Raw genomic sequence first — 20,290 nt, 5'->3', positions numbered from 1 at the left:
TTTATATGGCTTTCAGTTTTGGGTTCATTTCCTAAGCATGCTAGAAGAGAAGGAAAAGGAGGAACTGTCTAGGGCAGGATAACCTATAGCATGATCGTTTTCAGTACAGGTGGGGAAAATACAGATTCAGATGCCCAGAGGGAAGTGAGCCCAGCTCTCCTGCAGTCTGAGGGAGTGCTCTGGTTGTAACTTGATTGCTGAAAGCAAGTCTGGCTGCAACAGACCCACTTCTTTACTGTTTTGGTGGAGGAGGTCTGCATAGCAGTGGAGGAGGATGGTAATCCCTGCATTGAGATAGGTGACCAAATTCCAGAGGGGCTTAAGCTAATTCTAATACCTTCTGCATTTGCTAATGGCTCACTTGAGCAACTCCTGCTCAGTCTTCTGTTTGGGATGTCTTTATTCTCTGCTTCTCAAACCTCTGGATCCCAGCATACAAACACACTCCTGGAAGTCAGGAGCTGTGGTTTTCAGCAATGTAGGGCCTAAACATTGCTTGTGTCCAGAACAAAATATTTATCTGTATTTATGTAAATGCTTAGTTTTACAGGGTCTGTACTTGCTTACCTTGATAAGTGCTGCTAAAAATAACAGTATGGACATTGTGGCATTTATGTGCAGCATTCATATAACATCTGTTACAGCATCAATAACACCATGCTGGAATTTATGGAGCAAAACCATGGGGAATGTCTTTGTACCAGCCAGGGACAGACAAGACATATACTTTTGAAAGAACCCCTTTGCATTCAGGGTGCTTTTGAACTGCTACTTACTAGCATGATACCCTGTGTTTGACTCAACCTGAAACACAGTATATAATACTGGCATTTTCATTTTGTCTCACATTTGGCCTGTGCTCTGGTTCTGCTACCGTAAATTTCTGTGCCTATGCAGTGGGGAATATAAAACTGGGGATTTTCAAAGGTCTGGAGGTCCTTCAGTGTCAAATTACTTTTGGAATTCTACTTCAGCACTTCTACAGGGCCCCCAGTATTCTTGGCAGTTTACAATGGTCCTTGTCCCAAAGCATTTAAAATACATTTCAGATGTACTGAGAATAATAAATCTAGAAGAAGGGAGAAAAAAGGAATTAAATAATCCAGAATTTAGTTAGTGTATCAGTGATTATATGGGTACACTTTGATTTATTTTCAAGGCTTGGATGGAAGGACACTTTTAATTATTTTTTTATTGACTTACATTGTGACAGCGTAAGGAATATTTCTAGAATTCAGATTTGAATTAGAGGGTTTCACATGAACTCTGACTGTTTTTGAAAGAATGATTTGCAGACACCAGACTTCATTGTTGTGTAGAACGACTAGAAACGAAATGGTTTATTCATCTTTTCTCATCAGCTACTCTTTTCCAAATATACTGATGCATTTGCCCATCTGTGGTTGAAAGTGTAGATAACTGAGAAACTTTTGCCTTATGGTTAGAACATAAAGTTCTGCTGCTTTATTATAAAAAGAGGGATGCTGCAACATTTGAGCAAGTATCAGCTGGAAGCTGTTAAAAAACCCTAAAAACCAAAAAGTTTTAAAAATCTGAAATAAAGGGAAAGCTTCTACTTTAAATATGTAAAACTTCTCAAAAACAGCAACCTTGGATCATATAGATTTGGTGCCTACTCACTGGAATGTCACCAAATCTCACTTGTTTTGCTTGGGCCGCACTCAAACATAACTGGCCTCGAGCTAGCAAGCAAGCCAGCAAATGTCCTGGCTTGTAAAGAAATCTGATCCAACCCTGTAAACCAAACCCAGCCTAAGAGCAGTGGTGAGGGGAACATATGGAAAATTAATGACAGATAATAGAATGGTGGGACTCCTTAAAGAAAAGATTGTTGTTGAGTTTATGCAACAATGCCAGCTAATGGTTTTATAGAGTATCTGAGCAATTTTGACTTTGCCAGCACTTAAGCTCTAGAAAGGGCTGCTGTGTTTCTCATGTCCCATTGCACATTCTTAATTGATACCTGTAGCTGCTGGTTCAGCTGCAGCAGCACTTTGGGAAGCACAGAGATCCTGGTCCCCACCTGTTTAAATAAATGGGAGCCTCAGGAAGAGGAGTGCATTGGAATTTCCTTGGGCTCAAACTGGGCATAACAGCAAAAGCCAGGCTGAGAGCTAGAAGCCTGCCCAAGCACTGGGAGGAGGAGGTGAGGGTGGTGTGTGTGTTTGCTTTTTTTCTCTGCAGACCTCCAGGCATTTTGCAGAGATAAGGAACTTTGTGATATGATGTCACAGATGGGGAAATAGTCCCCGTAGTTTCGCAATCCCTCTCTGGTAAAGAAACTGGAAATGGAATGAATGGAAAGAATAATTTTGGTGAAAGTTTATGTATTTCTGGAATACACAAATCACATATTTATTTGGCTGATGGCCTGGAATGCTCATTTAAGGTAGGCTTTGAAATGTGACACCATACAGTAGCTACTTTGTACCAGGAGAAAAGTGATCCCTTTCCCCTCATTCCTCCACTTTTGTTTTATTGAAGACCAGCTAAAATCCTAACATTCTTCCTGCCTGGACCCTAAAGTGTCTCTCATTTTTCCCATGGCTGCTTCCATCCTGCTGCATAGGCAAACGCTGAGGTTGATTTGCCCACTTAGAGACCCTTTAGGGCCAAAGTTGTGAAACCTGTTCATTTGGGTGTTTAAAAAACTCATGTGTCATTCAATATACTTATTTTTTCTTCCTGAACCTGTTACCTCTGGGCCAGCACAGTGGCTCAGGTTCCTTCCCAGAAAAGCAATGAGAGTCTGTGGAGAGGACCCCTCAGATTCCTGAAAAGCAGCACTGAATGTCTCTGATGTCAGCCCTAAGCTTCTTTCCCCACTCAGCTGAGAGGAGAGATGGATTTTGCCAACAAAAGCTGATTTATTGCATCGTTACTAGAGTTTAAAGGAATATACTGAGATCAACAGGTGAATTCAGTAGCTTACATTAAACAGATGATCATATTAGACCATCATAAGGATTCATACTAAGCATAAAAATGGATGTCTATAAAACAACAAAAAAAAGAAAGCTGACTTGTATAAGACAAAATGAATATGTAACAGACAAATACATAAGTATATCTTATATATAGACATACACAGTGGTAGTTGTAATACCTGTAGTGCAACAGAAAGCCTTAATTATGCATGTGGGGTGAGTTAGCAGACAGACTTTTTTTTCCCTGAGAAGTAACTTTTAAGCCACTTCACATGGCTCAAAGACTGGGAATTGGTATCAGTGGGAAAGGAAAGAAATGAGGAATGTTTAGAAATACCAATGCTTCCAAACATAAATATTTCTATTTCTGGTTTGTTAAACCTGTTTTAATCCTTTTGGGTTCCTGGGGAGGAGTAAAACAGGTAAAACAGGAGCCTAAAGGTAAGACTTATGATGACTTATGATGACTAAAAGGGTGTTTGCTGTGACCTTGACAAACCTATGAACTGACCAAGAGAGGTGATGGCTCCGGAGTGCACAGTGCATGTGTTGCTTTTCTTATATGTAGAAGACTCAATACATCTGAAATATAGCAAGAAAATTTCCTGCAGGGCAGTGGAGATGTCCTACTGGCAAGAGGGAGCTGTATTCTTTTCTCATCACCTCATAAACAGTGGGGTTCTGACTGAGGATGTTAGGTAATGCTTGCCACATACAGAACCCAAAGGGGGTATTACTTTCATTGTATAACCCTTTGAGATCTGAGGCAGTATTGTTTAACAAAGCATATTGTTTTTCCCTCTTGCTTTTACTGAGCTTTGATGCTGATTTTAGAACCTGACAGCTGTGTTTATACTTGTCTTACAGCTCTTGTACAGAGCGGGGGAAATAGAGATGTTTGGGGCAGCAGGACACGTGAGCTGTGTGGAGGGAACAGAGTCAAGATTTGCCTTGGGAAACTGTGGAATTGGTCCCCAGTGATGATCTTGAGCCACCCTCCTTTTGGGAGACTCCTCAGAGATGGGTGCTGGTCCCTTGTGGCCCACCCTGTGTGCCTCAGGGAGGGGCTCACAGCCACTCAGCACCTCTGGTGCAAGGTGTGAGCTCCAGCCAGGAACCATCCTTCATCCTGCCTTGGCTTGGATTGGCATCCACAAGATCTTAATGGACCCCCAGGACTGCTTGATTTTCCCTGCAGTGCTCTTAATTTTTACAGTGTTTAGGTATGAGTATTTTATGTGGCTAAAGAATTAGAATGAAAGAATAATTCTTAGGCATGGTTTTAAAAAAATAGTAAAAATTTGTTACACCTATTATGATAAACGAAGAGAAAACAACCTTTTTGTCATTACTCTCAAATCCCTAACAACAATCCTTGTAGAATTATGTAGGTTCATCAGTTCATCCTCTGTGGCATAAAGAAAAGTGTATAGTTTGATTTTATTCAGTAGCTGAGTTTATAGGCCTATCTTTGAATAATTGTGGATATATTGTTCAATATCTGAAAATTGTGGTCTTCTGCCATCTCTGCAGATACCAGAGGAGAATGATTTGAATGAGTTAGTGGGACTGCACACAGGAAAACAGGGATTGGGCTGAAATAGAAAAAAAAAGGGCATTCAAAATTAATAAAATAGAATTCAGCACAATCCTATTCAAGTTCTGAATATCTTGTCTCTCCTCTCTCATCATCTCTCCTCTCTAATGCAGAAGAAGACCCAAGAATCTTAATTATTTTCAACTTATGTAAGGTACCATGCAAAAAAGGACTCTTAAAGAGTTGTATGTCACAATATGTTTTGGTTATCTTTTGAGAAAATATTTTGATGGTGTTTTCTTAAGGCAAAGTACTGAGGAGAGGATTCCTGAGTTTCAGTAAGATTGTACCAAAAGGAAGGTGCAAAACCCCAGGTACCCTCAGATATTTGTCTCTCTGATGTTTAGGTACATTCTGGTTTCCAAGATGGAGTGAATTTTATGAGTGCAGAGCCCTGGGCAGCTTCTACAGTTTCTGTGTAAAAACACCGTCTCCCTAAACTATGAGCTTGTCTGTAAAAACACTTCTCCCACTCTGGGATGTCCTCGACTCTGTTTTCTCACCTTCTTTCCAGAATTTATTTGCCTTTGGCAGCTGATGGATGTGGCATGATGAGCAATCCTTGCCATCCATTGCAACACTTGAATACATTTGGAATTAATTTTTAACTGGATATCAGAAACAAGGATAATTTAATAGGTTCAACTTTAAACAATTTCACAATTGATGGTTTAGCAGGAATGTAAAATCAGTATACTTCTAAACCAATATAATGTTCTTTGTTGTGGGTCAGTATCATTTGTATCCTGTATAAATGAAAATTAGAAGTTTAGAGGCTTTATTTTGGCACTGAGTACTATCTGCATTTATTTTCAAAGAACAAAATGTACTACAGGATTTTCACTTCTAACATAAGATGCTAAACCATACCCCTACAACTTAGCCCCCAGGTTTCAGTCATTTTGGAGAGAAAAAATCTAAAAATCCTTAGAGTATGTTTTGTCCATTTAGAACCAGACCCAAATTTCATCACTTGGACAGTTCTTCATTTTTGAATCTCTGTGTTTGGCAGAAATGTCTGGAATGTGGAGTATTGTATTTAAAAATAAAGCAAAACAATTCTTAATAGCCACTCTATCATTTAACTAAACAAAATCCCATACCACATCATTCTGGAAGCAGGGAGTAGTGAGGATGGGAGAAGTAGTGGGGAAAATAAAGAATTAGGAGTAAAACTGCATATACAGTGACCAGAATTAATCTCTCTGAGGTTTGGAACAAAGATGAAAATATAAATTAAATAAAACTGCCTTTAATCCATTAATACTTAAAATGCTAGTGCAAGAATTCAGAGGGTGCAGTGTTTAGTTCTCAAGAAAACTGTATGAAAGGCCAGGAAGCCACTTCTGCTTATACCAGGGATCAAAGCAGAAAGGTATCTCATTTCCATGTATAACTTTGAAGTATTTTATAAAGAAATTCAGAAAATGTGCCTTAGAGTGGTTCTTACCAGGCTGCCTTGCATCAGAAGAATAAATAAAAACTAGAATGTCTCATTGCTGGAAGATATACCAGTACTGTATTGTTCAAAACTTCCTCATGTCTCTAGTAATTCTTGGTTTGCAAAGACCAAGAAAGAGTCAGACAGGTTTTTTATTGCCTTGGGATAATTTTTTTTTCTTCTGCTCTCATAAACCTTCCATATGCTTCTACATCTATGTCTTGTTTTCAATTTTAGTGAAGGTTTTTATTTGGAGTCTCATAAAATTCTAATTTATTGCAGCTTCTTTTTATAAAATGCAGAGGGGAGGAGGAGGGTATTGAGATAGCATGTGCAAGGCAGTCCCAAGGAATGCATTTGAGAATTTATAATGTTGGGCAGTTTATCAACCTCTACTTCAGTTATTGGCAACTCCTTTTCCTAACTAACCTATGAGCCTGTGTTCTCATGGTGTGTGTGGAAGACATGCCATATCAGTCTATTTAAGTAAGAAAGTCTGCTTTCTTATGAAAACTGTCTGCATTTGCAGAGAGTGAAGGGAAATCAGGTAAAAGAGCCTCCCCTGTACATGATGTGCTCCTACAGCTGTCATTTCTCACTGTCCTGTTGGGGACTCATTTCCATCAGTGTACACTATTTGTTGAATACTCATGAGAAATAAGGTAGGAGTGACATATCCCTCTGGAAGTCACAGATGACAGCTGACCCTTTCCTAGGTTAGGAGCAGAGTGTTTGCTTTTGAGGGGGCAGGAATACACCAGGCTCACCTACTTGTGCTCTGTTCAGAATTGACTCGGGACCAAACTGAACAAAAAGGAACAAAGTGTATTTCCCACCAGCAGAGCTGTTTTTCTTTGCCCCTCTCTGGTATTAAGTTGACCAATCTAAATGAAAGCCTCATACTTCAAATAGTGAAGAACTGTGGTGCTAATGTGTTACCATGGTTCAAAGTTACTGTGAAATTTTAAGCAGTCTTTGGCTTCAGCAGAATGAACACAAACTTTTCTGAGCAAGGAACTACATCACTTTCATATAATGAAGTGATGTGCTGAAAATATCTGTGAAAACAACTGTCCAGAGTTAAGGGAGCGAGAGCACAAGGTACCTGAAAGGTGTCATCAGGCAAAACAGTAGCGTGAGAACTTTGTGCAAATGGCATGTATACTTTTGCATATGTTGTATGTTTGATGTACATGTAAACATATGTATGTACACACATGCAGGTATTTTCTGAACATATTCTTATTTGGGAATGTGAAACCCTTCCCACTCTGTATGGGTTGTGGTATATCAGTAATACAACACTTGTGATGTTTAAATGTTTGGGGGGGAAGATCCTCCTTGAAAAAGTTCATGGGGGCGGGTCAGCCTAAGTACTGAAAGAGAAATTCAAGTCCTTAGCACATTTGAAATCTATTCTGCAGGGGCTGTAAGGAAATATGAGAGCTGCTCTGCTGGAGAGAAACTGCCAGGCACTGGACCCTTTTTTTTCTCCTCTAAATACAACATAGAATAGGCTTTTAACTGCCTTTTCTCTATAATAGCTGCTTAACCCTGTTCACTAACATTAAGGGGGAAAAAAAAGGAAAATTCCAAGAAAAATTCCTATTCAGGGTAAAAAATATAAATTAAACCAAAGTGCGCAATGCACACCCTTTTCTTTCCTTCCTGTTTTGTTTGGTGTTTTCTAACTCTGCTTTTTGGACAGCTGAATGGGGGCTGGGAAAGTGTTTACAATATTTTCACATGATTGAGATGGCAGAGTTCTTGCACTCTGTGAAAGGCCTTCTGTTTTCAGATGGCATTGAAAGTTTACCGTCTTTCCAGACAAAAGGAAGAGAGCTCGTTGCCAGCGGATGAGTAATGGGCATGGCCTCTGCACAATACCTCCTATCCAGTCCTAAATCTACATGGTGTTCTTAGGCTTCCCAGCTTCTCCAAAGCAACCTTTGTCTCTGCTCTGGGAGACCAAAACTGCTCGTTGGGCAAGTGGGGATGCAGCCAAGAGGGGAAGGCTCAGTGACAACAGTTGCTCAGTGCTCACTGCCCAGTATCTGCCTCCTTACCATGCCACTATAATAGTTGGGAACCCATCAACAATTGAGCATCTTCTATACAAATATGTTGCAGACCATCTGTATAGTTTTCAGTTCCAGAAGATTCCAGTAACTCACTAAGTTTTAATACTTTTTTTTTTCTTCTTGTTAATCTGATGGGCTGGCCTGAGATAAGTGATTAAAGCAAAAGCCTGAAATAATTTCTTCGGAGCTAAAACTGCACAGAAGTTGCCAATTCCTGTATTTGTTTTCTTACAAGAAACTTGAAGCAGGCATTTTCCACTGTTATCAATTTTTAGGTTCTATCAAGTCATCTTTTTTTTTTTTTGTTCAGAAAAATGTTTTGGTGAAAACGATTGCTAACATAATCTTAGAAAATATTTGAACAGGCAATTCTGAAGTTTTTCCAGAGACTTGTTGGTGTTATAGAGACCAGTAGGTAATTTTTTTCTCGTTTCTCTTACAAAGCTTCCTAGAGCTTGTCTATTTGGAATTTATCTAAATGTGTATATGTGTATGTAGGCTGCCTATGTGTGGGGCATGTATGTGTGTGTAAGCATGTCTCTCTCTGTGTATCTGTCTAAAAGAACTTGCATTTCACTGTGCTGTAAAGGGCATGAAGAAGAGCTTTCTAAGAATTAACTAAGCGTTCATTAACTGCCCTTAATTTTGACTGTGTTCTTGGCTGAGAAATATCAGTATTAAGTTCTTATTCTTTCATGCTAATTTGTGTTGCATAGCGACTCTTGTATTGTTGTCAGGAAAATAGAAGCAAAGACGTAAGAGATACAGGATTTCTTAAGGGTTGGTTGCAGCTGGTATCTGCAATTTACTGACTAACCTGTGGTAACCTGTAGTGCTGACAGTCCTGGGTACACAAGCAGTGCATTAAGGTTATTAGCAAAACAATTTTCTAAATTACCTGAATGAAGCTTTCAAGGTAACTAATTCTATTCTTTGGACTTTTTTTCTTTCCCCTCCCCCTCCATCTCATTTGGCTTTTTTTGAGGAGTTAACAATCTAAGGCAGCATTAAAATAATCTGGCTTAATTTCCTCTGGTGAAAGAGCAAGTCAGCTGAAGTTTGGACATTTTGCTGAAAGGGGGGAAGAAAAACAGGTAGTTTTTGCTTTAAAGAGCATGACCATACACATTCTGCTCTGCTGCCTTTAAAGAGAACTTCCCTGTCTAAATGCCCTTGAGCAGAGAAATACCAACACCTCTTAATTGTTTAATATATTACAGCCTAAAACATTTACAGAAGCGCTTTCCAAGTATTTCACTGTTCCAGGTGCTTGGTCCTGCACCTCCTAAAATAATAGGCTATTTCCCCTCAGTTTTCCTGTGCTTGGTGCCACAATGAAACATATGCTCTGTATCAAGGGAAGGGGAAGTGAGGGAAGTAAGTGGGATGCCTGACATGGGTGCTGGTGCTTGCGGCATACACAGACCTCTCTGTCTTGCGTCACAGAGCTGCTAAAGAAGGAGAAAATAACATGGCTTGTACTTGGGCTGGAAGGTCCAAGGAGAAAAATATCATATTGTTAAGCATTTGAATGTCACTCTGCACAAAGACCCCTTATCACTGTGTCCTCTGAGAAGCATCACAAAAAGAATAATAATTCTACTAATCAGGAGGGCAGGACATACACCGGTGCACAGTACAGCTGTCTTGCAGCTGCCTTAGGGCCATGCTCCAAATGTATTTATTCTTGCATGGAGGTGTCATGAAGCCAAAGTCTGGTGTCTGTCACATGTGACCATGTTCCAGACTGAGGCAAAAGGGTTTTTTGGAAAAAAAATTATGCCTTATTTTGACCCAGTAGGGATAAAATAAAATACAGTTTTCTTGGCCTCTGCTTAAATAATTTATTTTTCAACTTGCTTAGGCAAAATGGACTGAGGCTTTTCCCCACTGGAAAATAAGTCTCCTAATACAGAGCACCTGGGGCTCCCAGGGTTCTGTGAGACTCTGCCCTGACATATCAGGACTGGAGCTGTGCTGTCTCTCTTATCCACACATCGTGCCTCTGCTCACAGGGAGTGGCAGCTCATGGGCACTGAGAGAAACTGGGCAGGCAAAGGAACTTAGCCTGGAAATGCCTCCTCAGAAAGCTCCTTCTCAAAAATCCTCCCTACTGTGCAAAGGCAGGCTAATGAAAATGGTTTAAAGAGCTGGGGTCTCAAACCCTTCCAACAGTTCTGTGTAAGGGAGCAGCAGCTGGATGGCTTCCAGTGAGGAGCTGGAGGGAGAGAGGCTCTGTCTGGCCCGAGGGAGGAGATAATGTGAAGTTAAACAATTCTGTGAGAGTGGAGGACTGGATCTTTCCGTGGCTGCACTTTCCATCAAGCACTTCCCAGCACAGTTGCCTGCCATCCCTTTGAACCCATGTCTGCCATGTGACAGAGCAGTGATCTGGCTGCTGAGCCACTAGACTAATATTGTTCTTTTAATCTCACAAAAATGTGTTATAAAGGAGTTGGATTCACATGAGAAATTAAGTATAAGATCTGTCCTCATAAAGACATTATACCATGAATGCTCTCTTTCTGCTGGCTGCAAGAATAGGTGGCTCAAGGGTGAAAGGGTAGCATTTACATTTAAATACACCTATTGGAATTGCACAAACAGAAGGCTAAGGCTACTGCTCCCTCTCTGAATGCTTTTAGAGTTTGATGCTTTTTTTTTTTTTTACATAGTAGCATCTTTTTTTTTTTTTTTACATAATCAAAAAGGGGAATCGAGGTGCTTAAGATCCCATAAAGTAAAGGAGGTCTTTGTGCCAGCAAGATAAATGGATGAGCCTTTTCAAAGTAATTATTTTACTTTTTTCGTCTGTATATGCCACTCAGGAGGCGAAATCCAGATTTCAACCAGAGCTTTCTCTGCTGTTACACTAGCTGGTGGTGCTGGCTTGGTGGATGCTGTTTACATTTCCCAGAGAAAATGAAATGCACCTCGTGTTTTTTTTGTATCTGCCAAACCCAGATTTACCCTGTGATAAAACAGAAAGCCTCTTAACACCTGGATAAAACAGAAACTGAAACAGGGTGGAAAGGGCATTTGGTGCAAGGGTAGCCTGGTAGCCATGGTGCAAGCTCAGTGAAACCCCTGAAAGGCACCTGCTTGACCCAGACCAGGGCTTATTCCTTTTCCTCTCCAACATCTTTCTCCCCTCTGTACAGTGAGCGAGGCTTATGGACTTGAGTTGCAAAAACTCTGGGCTTACCTTTGTTCTTTAGGATCTCTTATTGAAGAAAAAACAAACAAACAAACAAACAAAAATTTAAAAAGTCCCCCAACCTATTTTCCTTGATTTTTTCTTCAAATTTTTGGTGGCTCTTTTAGGGTGATTTTCGACTACACACACAAGGGCCAAAACCAAAGTGCATGAAAAAATGCCTTAGAATGACAATGTAGCTGGAAATCAGAAATTCAGGAGTTCCATCTTAAACGATTTTGCTCATACTCCCTGATATGTATTAAATTGCTATACAGCCTATAGCTAATAACACAAATCATTAAATATATTCCAGATATCTCTGAACATTTAAGAACTTGAAATTCAGATCTGATGTACCAGTTTCTTAATATGTAGTTAATAATTTTTCCACTGAATATGTATGTACAACTGCTATCTTAATATATAACTTGGGCTGTTGGGAATACTAAGTAATTTTAAAAAAAATTAATCAAATGTTATGAACTTTGGAATCTCTGCAGAGTGAAATGATCCCATCATCAAAAATATATGCAGAAAAAAGAAGAGTGAAGGAATCCATAACTCCATGGTCAGTATCCCCTTATGGGTCTTTGTTTTTAGAGTATATGTGACTGTATTTTGTTTGGGTTTTTACAGTTTTGGCCTTTACAACACTGAGTGTCTGTATAAGACAAAACAGTGTGTCCCTCAGTCTTCCTAGTCTAGCAAGTCCTAGTCCTCCTAGTAAGTCTTCCTAACATTTATGGTCTAAGAAATGTTGAATATTTTTTGCCTGTATACTTTCTCGATTTTGAATAATGTCAACTACTCATCAGTAATTTTTTCTTTCCAAGCCAAGGAATCCTCTGCCATGTGAACTCTCCATGTAGAGAAGCATGTCAGACAATCTTTGTTGCACCCTGCTTTAGCTCTCCTCTTCTGCTGTGCCTTTTGGAAGTGAGGGCTCAGAGGTGTGCTCAGTATTCACTCTGAACATCCTAGAAATTGTTATTCCTCCCCTCAAAAGGACTCTTGAAATGCTGTGTGCTGTCTGACTGCTAGCAAGCATTGTGATGACATTCTCATGGAGTTTAAAGGTCCATTTTAAGGAGGAATTATCCTTATGGCCCACGGATTCATAGGGCCACATCACCTGAATCCAGAGGATTTTATGCCCTCTGCAGGGCAGTTTAGACAACCTAAATTTCATACCTGTGTTTTGAATTTGCGGCACAATGAAGGTGCCTCAGTGCTCCTGAAGGAGAAATCCCTTCCAGCAGCCAACAGTCAATATTATGCATCTCAGCCCATGGAAAATTTAGGCAAAAATTATCTTCTGAGTAATAAAATAGAAAGTAAAGCCCATATGCAAAAAGTAGAGGGGATGGTAGATATTCTGAGGTTCTGGTTCCTGGCCTCAGTTTCCTGTTTTCAGTGGCGGTGTAACATAAAATACAAAGTTTTTTCCAAGAAAAAGAACCAGATTCAATCTCTTACCATGATTTGAGAGGTAAGTAATTTCTCTTGTTTCTGGAGAAACCTTGTCAGGTTTCTCTTCCAGGTCAAAAAAGGAAGTTTGTAGTTGCTTTTGGGTTTTCATATCATTAGACTGTGGTCAGAAGATGGTGCAAGTTGCTGTTTGAGGTTAGAATCAGACACCTCCATTCAAATTCAGGCTGTATTATTGGATATGGGCTGAAAAGTTAATGCTAGAAGTTAGTATCATGAAATTATATCAAGCATAGCTCAGTTACAATCAAATATTTATTTCCTAGTTTAAGGCTCTCATTTTGCATCTGAATGGATACAACACAGCCAAGCACAGGTTGTGAGACAAGTGCAAGCTCTCCTAGGAGGTTAACAACCTGATTTCTCTCTCACACCAGTTTTACGGTCATTTAGCTCCATTGACTGGTGGAATGAGTCCTGATTTACAACAGTGCTCCCAAAGACCTGACACCAGCACTGCTATTGTGCAGCACAGCTTTAAACCTGCACTGAAACACAGCGTCTTTGCATTGTGCTTGCTGCAGTAGCATCAGTTCCGAGGTAATAAAGAAAATCTTAATTCTAGATCCATAGAGAGCACATTTTGCAAAGATTATTTTGGTTTCTTGTTTGTGGCATTATTTTATAATTTAATATTGGTTATGAGGTTTGTTGTTTTCTTATTTTTTCTCCAGTGATTTTCACTTACTGAGGTAATCCTGGGGTTTCAGGTGAGAAATATAGGCCTTTGTATAGGTTTACAAAGTCCATATTTGTGCGTAATTGTGGTTGGGATAGACACCGTCCAACTGAAATTAAATCTAAATCATCCTGTTAAATTTAAAAACAGAAGCAAATAAAAAGATAGAATTAGTAATTTTAGACATGACTTGGAAATTAGTTTACCTCCTGTCGTCTTTCCTAGGTGTGACTGTAAGTTTGTACACAATGGACTACCATTTCTTCCATTTAGTGTGCACCACCATAGGAGGTCCCCTGTGCTGCTTCTTACCTCATATTGACTTCCTAGTGTAGAGCAGGCAGGAAAAAACATCTGAGTGCATGCATCTGATCAAGCAATGACAATCTGTGCTCTTGGCTTGACTCATGTAGAGACAAAATACTGTGGGAAAGCTAAGCCAGCTGAACACAATAAACTTTCAGTCTGCTTTTCTGCTAGGTAGATACAACCTTTCCTGCTGCAGTTCTCCTTTAGGATCTTTAGCTCATTAGGCTGAGGATATGGAGGAGCACATGTGCTTTTGATGTGTCTCTGGTGTACTGCTTAAATTGCCAGAGTTCACTTTTCACAGTCCTTAGTGTGTCACTGGGAAGCTGTAGAATGACCTTCCTTGTGAGCTAGCCCTTGTCTTCTTCCCAGTGCAATGGCCGAGTTCTTTGGAGAAGAGATCAGCTCTCTTCTCTTCCTCCTTAACACAACCTGAAGTGTGGTAAGAACATCAGGAGGGCAGGGCAGCTTTGAAAAGAAGGATTTGATTCCTGAGAGATGGCATTGTTTCTCAGTTCCCAGCAGCAGAAACTTTAAACTAGCGACCTTTCCAGAACATGTAAGCCAGTTGAGCCCAAGACTCATGTTCATTCTGATGATTTGATATTTTGTTATGATAATTTCTAGCAGGGATGATGTTTTGCAATATCATACTAATGATAAGAATAAATAAAACCATTCTTCCTTCTGTCTCCCCAAAACAACCTCCACTGTGGTTATTTACCCAATGGGTCTTGGGGGGCCTCTAAGCTTTTACAGTTGTCAGGGTCAGTGCAAGACAGACTCTGCTGAAAGAACCAGGTATGTGTAGCACCACTTGTGTTTCTCTTTCTCCCCCTCTCCCAAATCCTGACTGTAGGGAGGGAGAAGATATTTTTTTCTTATGTGCCTGGCTTGCTGGGAAAGCCACATAGCTGTGGTCTGTTTGCTCAACATTAGCTGTGCTGCCCAAGTGTGAAAGCAAGCATGGAGTGTAGATTCTCTCTGACTTCTGTGGGATCTGGAGCAGATCCATGAGGAATGCTACTGTTTTCAGCACTTCCCTTGCTCTGCCTAAGACCAGGCACACTGAGATATGAATGTTGTTACAGCTGCCACATACTATATATGAGCCTCATGTTGATGATTATTGCTTTAAACTAGGTCTTTGTTTAAAAATGTTTTCATCCATCTAGAATTTACCAGGCTGTGTTACACTTAAAGTAATGCTTTCTATTTTTATTACTGTTAACAGTGTACCTGGAATTTACATAATCTCACAGTTTGTGTTTATAAAAAAATACTGTCTATTTTTAAATTTATTTATTGTGCAGACAGCTTTATAGTAGTGGAGAACTAGCCCCGAATTAATTGAAACGAATTGGCCTATTCATTTTTCAATTGTTTGTACCATTTTCTGTTTTGGTTTCTTTATTACTTCTAGTGGATCTGTTTCGATCCACTCCCTCAATTATAGTGCTTTCCTTTAAAATATAATTAACTCTGTTGCATTTCAGAGAGCTGCATGGTCAACTTGTGTCACTTCTGCCACCCTGCTGAATGCCATGTCACACTGCCAGCGCTTGGAAGCACTCACTGCTGGCTTCTGCGGGACTGGAAGGAAAGGAAGACCTGGACACACTGACTACATCTAAACTATTAAACAAAATTAGTCAGAGAATTTTCCTGGAGGCCAACTGGCATGAAAGAGCTTGAATCCACGCAGCTAAACTCTCTCACCCTCCAAATCACAGTGACCACATCCAAAATATCTGTTGGAGGTGGTGCCTGACCTGGGTCAATACCCAAGCTGTGCTTTGGCATTGTCTGGAAGAGCATTAGCAGGCTTGCACCAAAATCATGCCAGGGACCAGTTTAGTAGTATGGATGGTTTCAGGCCCATGCCTTGCTGGTCTTGTTCAGTTTATTTAGTGTCAGAGGGAAACCTCAGGAATTCTGCCAGGAGTCAACAGGAAACTCCTTCTGGCCTCAGCAACCAGAATCTGCTGAGAAGTATAATCATTAGGTTGTTCACCTCCTTCACATTTAGATTATTTTTCTTATTTTATTGTCTACCAAATGGGCACTGAAAATTTTTGAAATCTCATGGAGTAATAAAGTTTGCTTGTTGCCTGCACAAAACTTGTTAGTTTTGAACTACCAAGAGATTTTTCACACAAGCTGAGCTTCTTGAAAAGCCAGCTTCAGCTCTCCTCCCTGATGAAGGATCTCCTCTGGCTTCGAGCAAGTTGCTAAGAGCTTGTGTGACCAGCACCCTGTTTGGATATAGGGTTAAAAAGCAATGAGGTGTTGAGATACAAAAACACCAGATGCTTGAGGTCACATAAGCATGCTAAACTGGTGTGAACATAAAACTCCCCTTGATTTCTGTGGCAAATTATTTCACATGTCTGGGAAGGCAAATTATTTTAAACTCTGCAAAAAGAGTATGTTTTATATAAGGGTCTTTTCAAAGTCTGAGCTTTGGGGCTGGCTTTGGATAAGCCTGATATGTACTTCATACAGTGTGAGGTAGTTTGGAAAGCTTGTGCTCTGTGTTTCTAGAGCTAACTCTGTGCAATGGTACCCCAATTATCCCATGGATCACTGTACTTCACACTACTGTGAGATACTTTTGCCTGCAGCAATATAAATCAGAATCAGGCAATTAATGCCTGAATCTTTTTCTCTATTCTGAAGATAAATGGCAGTGAAGGCCGAGTCGTTTTAAAAAGCTCATAGTACAAAATTATTATATTAGGCCATGCTGTATTACTGAGATTACAGAAAATTACCTACGTGTATTGAATTAAGCCATGATTTTCCAATGATCTCAGCAGCAGCAGCAGAACTGGGACAATTTAATCATTGCGTTATCAGTTTGGTAGGTAGCTACTATCCTGAATTGCTGCTCAGAATGAAACAAATGGTATTGTTTTATCCAGAAACTAGCCCTTATTTAACTTCCAGGACTAGCCCTTACTTTTCTTAGACCTCAGGTCTATGTTTGAATTTCTGAAGCTGACAGGCACTGATGTCAACAACATTTAAGCAATGCATATTTTGCCTCAGGTTTGCTACAGGAGAAGTGTGCTCTTAATTAATGTGGTCATCTGATGTACAGCACCTTGCTGAGCTATCAGAACTTGGTTGTGTGCTTTTACCCAGTGTTCCTTTTTGGGTACAAAGTCTGTTTCATAACTGACCTATTCATGGATCTGTCTCATAAAGGGGGTTGTAGAGCCCTACATGTGCATAGTCATACCTGGCCCAGGCAAATCTTATTTAATGAAAATGTTCTGAAGCAAAGAATCAAGTTGTTGTCCTTGATGATATACTCAGAAATAGGTATTTTTTTCTCTGAGGTGGATGTTGAAAAGCAGGAAGTATGGTAAAGCAGAAGAGGAACATTTAACCTTATCTGATTTTGCCTCCATTTTCCTTCCCTTTTCTGTCTTGCCCCTCAATCTCCAAGCAGTCTCCCATGGTTGCTTGCATATGGCAGTGGCTGTACTCAGACCTACTGAGACCAGAGCATCAGCTAAGGTTTGTGAGGCCATAATGTGTTTATTTTTGCAGTCTGATTTTGTGAGAAACTGAGGAGGTCTTGCATCTCCCTCCTACTGATAACGGTGGTGTTGAAAGAGCTCAGTGCATTCCAGGGCAAAGCCTTGGAGGCTGTGGGTTAGAGAGCTGCTAATTCTCCTTTGGAAGTACATGCAGATTCCTTTGGCCTTCACTGGGGGAAAGCCTGGCTCCCCACTAAAGAAAAAGAAAAGAAAACAACAAAAACCTAAGATACAAACCCCCAACACAATAGTTGTGGTGGTCCAAATAAAACACAAAAACCCCAGTCTCAGCCCAAGCACTCAGTCTGGGGAGGCTTTGGAGCTCGACCCAGGGATGAGTCCATGGTTTCTTTGTGGAAGAAAGGCACAGGCTCTGGCCATGCATAAGTGGGCTTTGGTGGGCAAGGATGTTGCCCAGTGCCCTGGGCTGGTAGTCCCTGCCTGCTGGCTCAGTGCTCATTCACCCTGCACTGGCTCTGAGCTATGCTCTGCAGCCATCACCCCAGGCTTCATCTCAGGCTCTTTCTGACCCTCTTTGGCTGTTTTAAAGCTGGATCCTTTCAGCTTTAAACTCTCTCAAACAATTCCTGCTCCTCCCCCCACCCCTTCTCTACTTCCACAACTGAATTCACTTTTCCAAACCCCCCATTCCACCATCTATCCACTCCATATGTTTATATTTTCCTATTGCTGAGGTATGGCATGCTGACCTGCCTGGACAGAGCTCCTTTATCACAGAGATAAACATGATGTCCCCCCTCACATAGAGTTTCTATCATGTGTGACCTTTCATCTTGAACTGCCATGACCTTTTTTTTATTAATGCTGTACTGTGCTGCTTGCAGAAGCCAGGAAAGAAAATCTTTTGTTTCTAGATAGAATACTGCTAAAGGACATGATACGGTCTTGTTTTTAATCCAGCTAATTAAAATCTGCATGTGCAGTGTAACTGAGAATGCAGCCTTCGCCCACCACTTTCCCACAGGCAGGGAATAAAGGCCTTTAGTGCAGCAGCAGCTAGCCACCCTTGGATAACAGAGAACAGAGACCACAATTCATCCCAGCTTTCCTTATCATATTCGCAGAGGGCTTTCCCCTCCCTCCCTCTCTCCCTCCCCCTCTCTCTCCATGGAATCACTTACTGTAGCTATGTGCCTCTATATATCACTGCAGAATGTAATCAAGTTAAAATTATGTTAGCTCGCATTTATCTATGCTCCAGTGAGCTTCAAATATAATTCATTTCCAGTAAAAAAAAGAAAGAAGGGGGAGGGGGGGAAGGGGGGAAAAAAGAGAAAGAAAAAAGAGAAAGAAAAAGGAAAATAAAGTGTCTATTTCTAATCAGACATCAACCCTACTTATTTTTAAACAGTTCTGCCAAGAACTACTAAATATCACGGTTTAGCAGTTCACACTTTTGTATGTTCATTATGTTGGCTTTTTTGGATTTACTGGATGGTTGTGGTTATTACTAAGCTGTCTTTGTGTGTGTGTGTGTTAGGGAGAGGGTGCCATGGAATTTTTTCTTATGAAACATTTCCTTGGTTAGTTTTTCACTTGTTGGTTTTTGTTGGGTAACTGAAGTGGGGAGGGAGGAGGGAAAGGAAGGCAGCCTGGTGGGAAGGAGCAGTGAGGGCAGAATGGGAAGCACTAAAATTGAGCCCCCACCTGTTTTCTCTTTCTTCAAGTCATGTTTTATATGATGATGATGAGGTCATCAGGAAGTATAAAAATGTGCCAGGAGATTCAAAACTTGGAAGGAGATTGTACAACATGAGTAGAAAATACATTTCAGTGCATGTGCAGAAGCCCTTCCCCCCAAGCAGCACACAAACAGGCTTTCTGTGGTCATTCCCTGGTAACCCTCACAAAGAGCTGCTCAAACAGCTGTGCCCTTGGCTCAGCACCATCCATGGGGCTGCTGTGGAAAATGCTGATTTGGGGGGCATTAACTTCCCCAGCACAAATTGAGAGAAATACACTCACAGTTATTAATGGAAGGATTGTGAATCCTGAATAAATAAATATGTGCCATGCTGGGGAATTATTTCTCTTCTTTATTGTAACAAAAGTTTCATAGGTGCATTGTACTCAATGAATGATTAAAGATATATGAAAAAGTGATGTTTTGAATTTCAATAAAGCTTATTAGGTGTCATCAGTACCTGACACCACATTTTAAAAATATCTAAATATTTTGAAAACAGAGAACAGTATGATTAAATGATGTCAGAAGTACCATGCTGCCTATATATTAAAATATGCCACGTTGACCAAACATGAGAGTGCTTTTCATCACAATTTGGTTATCTTATGCTGGACTCTAGAAGCAGAAATAGAGATCTGTACACTTTTCTGCTTTTACTGCCTATGGAAGGACAATATTAAATAAGAAATAGCTATTACCGTACCTGTAAAATTCTGATAGATTATATTTATACACCATGGCATAAGTTTTGACATATTTTGGAATTAGTATGAAATCAGCAAAACAGGGGTAGCCAAGAATACATTTATCTATTTTACCTAGTTAAGGATTTTTGCTTCTCATATTTTGAGGAATATATTCAATGATTGCTCTTTAATAGTGACACCTACTTTGACACACTGAAACGCTTGTTAATGTCAAGTCACATATTTTATATAAAATTAGTGTTTGTATATTGTATAAGCAATATAAGACTTATGAAGTTTTATGTATTCCCTTTAAGTGGGCTAATCCTAATAAATATGACATTATTTATTGTTGCATAGCAGTCTTCCTTAGACATAAAATTAATTTGTATTTTGGGGGACAATTACAATTTTTATTGGCAGAGCCAACGTTAAATTATGTCCTGTAATTCTGTTTAACTAATAACATAAATTAAGGTGGTGATTATTGTTTTTGTCACTAATAGCTGTTGCTGTAGAGCTTTTTAAGGAGAGGGCACATAACAAGAACTGAAAATCAACCCATTGCTATGTTAGTCACACGTGGCAAGCAACATGGCATAAATT

The 20,290-nt window shown here is 40.0% G+C and overlaps 1 long non-coding RNA gene across 2 annotated transcripts; it reads left to right on the top strand.

Moving 5' to 3' along the window:
- The first annotated feature begins 8,028 nt into the window (after window positions 1–8,028).
- LOC116994569 lies at window positions 8,029–20,038 on the top strand. 2 transcript variants are annotated; one of them, XR_004417514.2, is made up of 3 exons: window positions 8,029–8,478; window positions 11,767–11,834; window positions 15,239–20,038. It is a non-coding gene; the product is annotated as an uncharacterized LOC116994569 (long non-coding RNA). The 2 variants fall into 2 exon arrangements; XR_004417513.2 differs by having other exon boundaries at window positions 8,029–8,482.
- Window positions 20,039–20,290: the final 252 nt, after the last annotated feature.

Source organism: Catharus ustulatus, chromosome 3 (genome assembly GCF_009819885.2).
Source record: "Catharus ustulatus isolate bCatUst1 chromosome 3, bCatUst1.pri.v2, whole genome shotgun sequence".
In the NCBI taxonomy this organism is placed as follows: Eukaryota; Metazoa; Chordata; class Aves; order Passeriformes; family Turdidae; genus Catharus; species Catharus ustulatus.
This window is presented reverse-complemented; position numbering and strand designations above follow the sequence as displayed.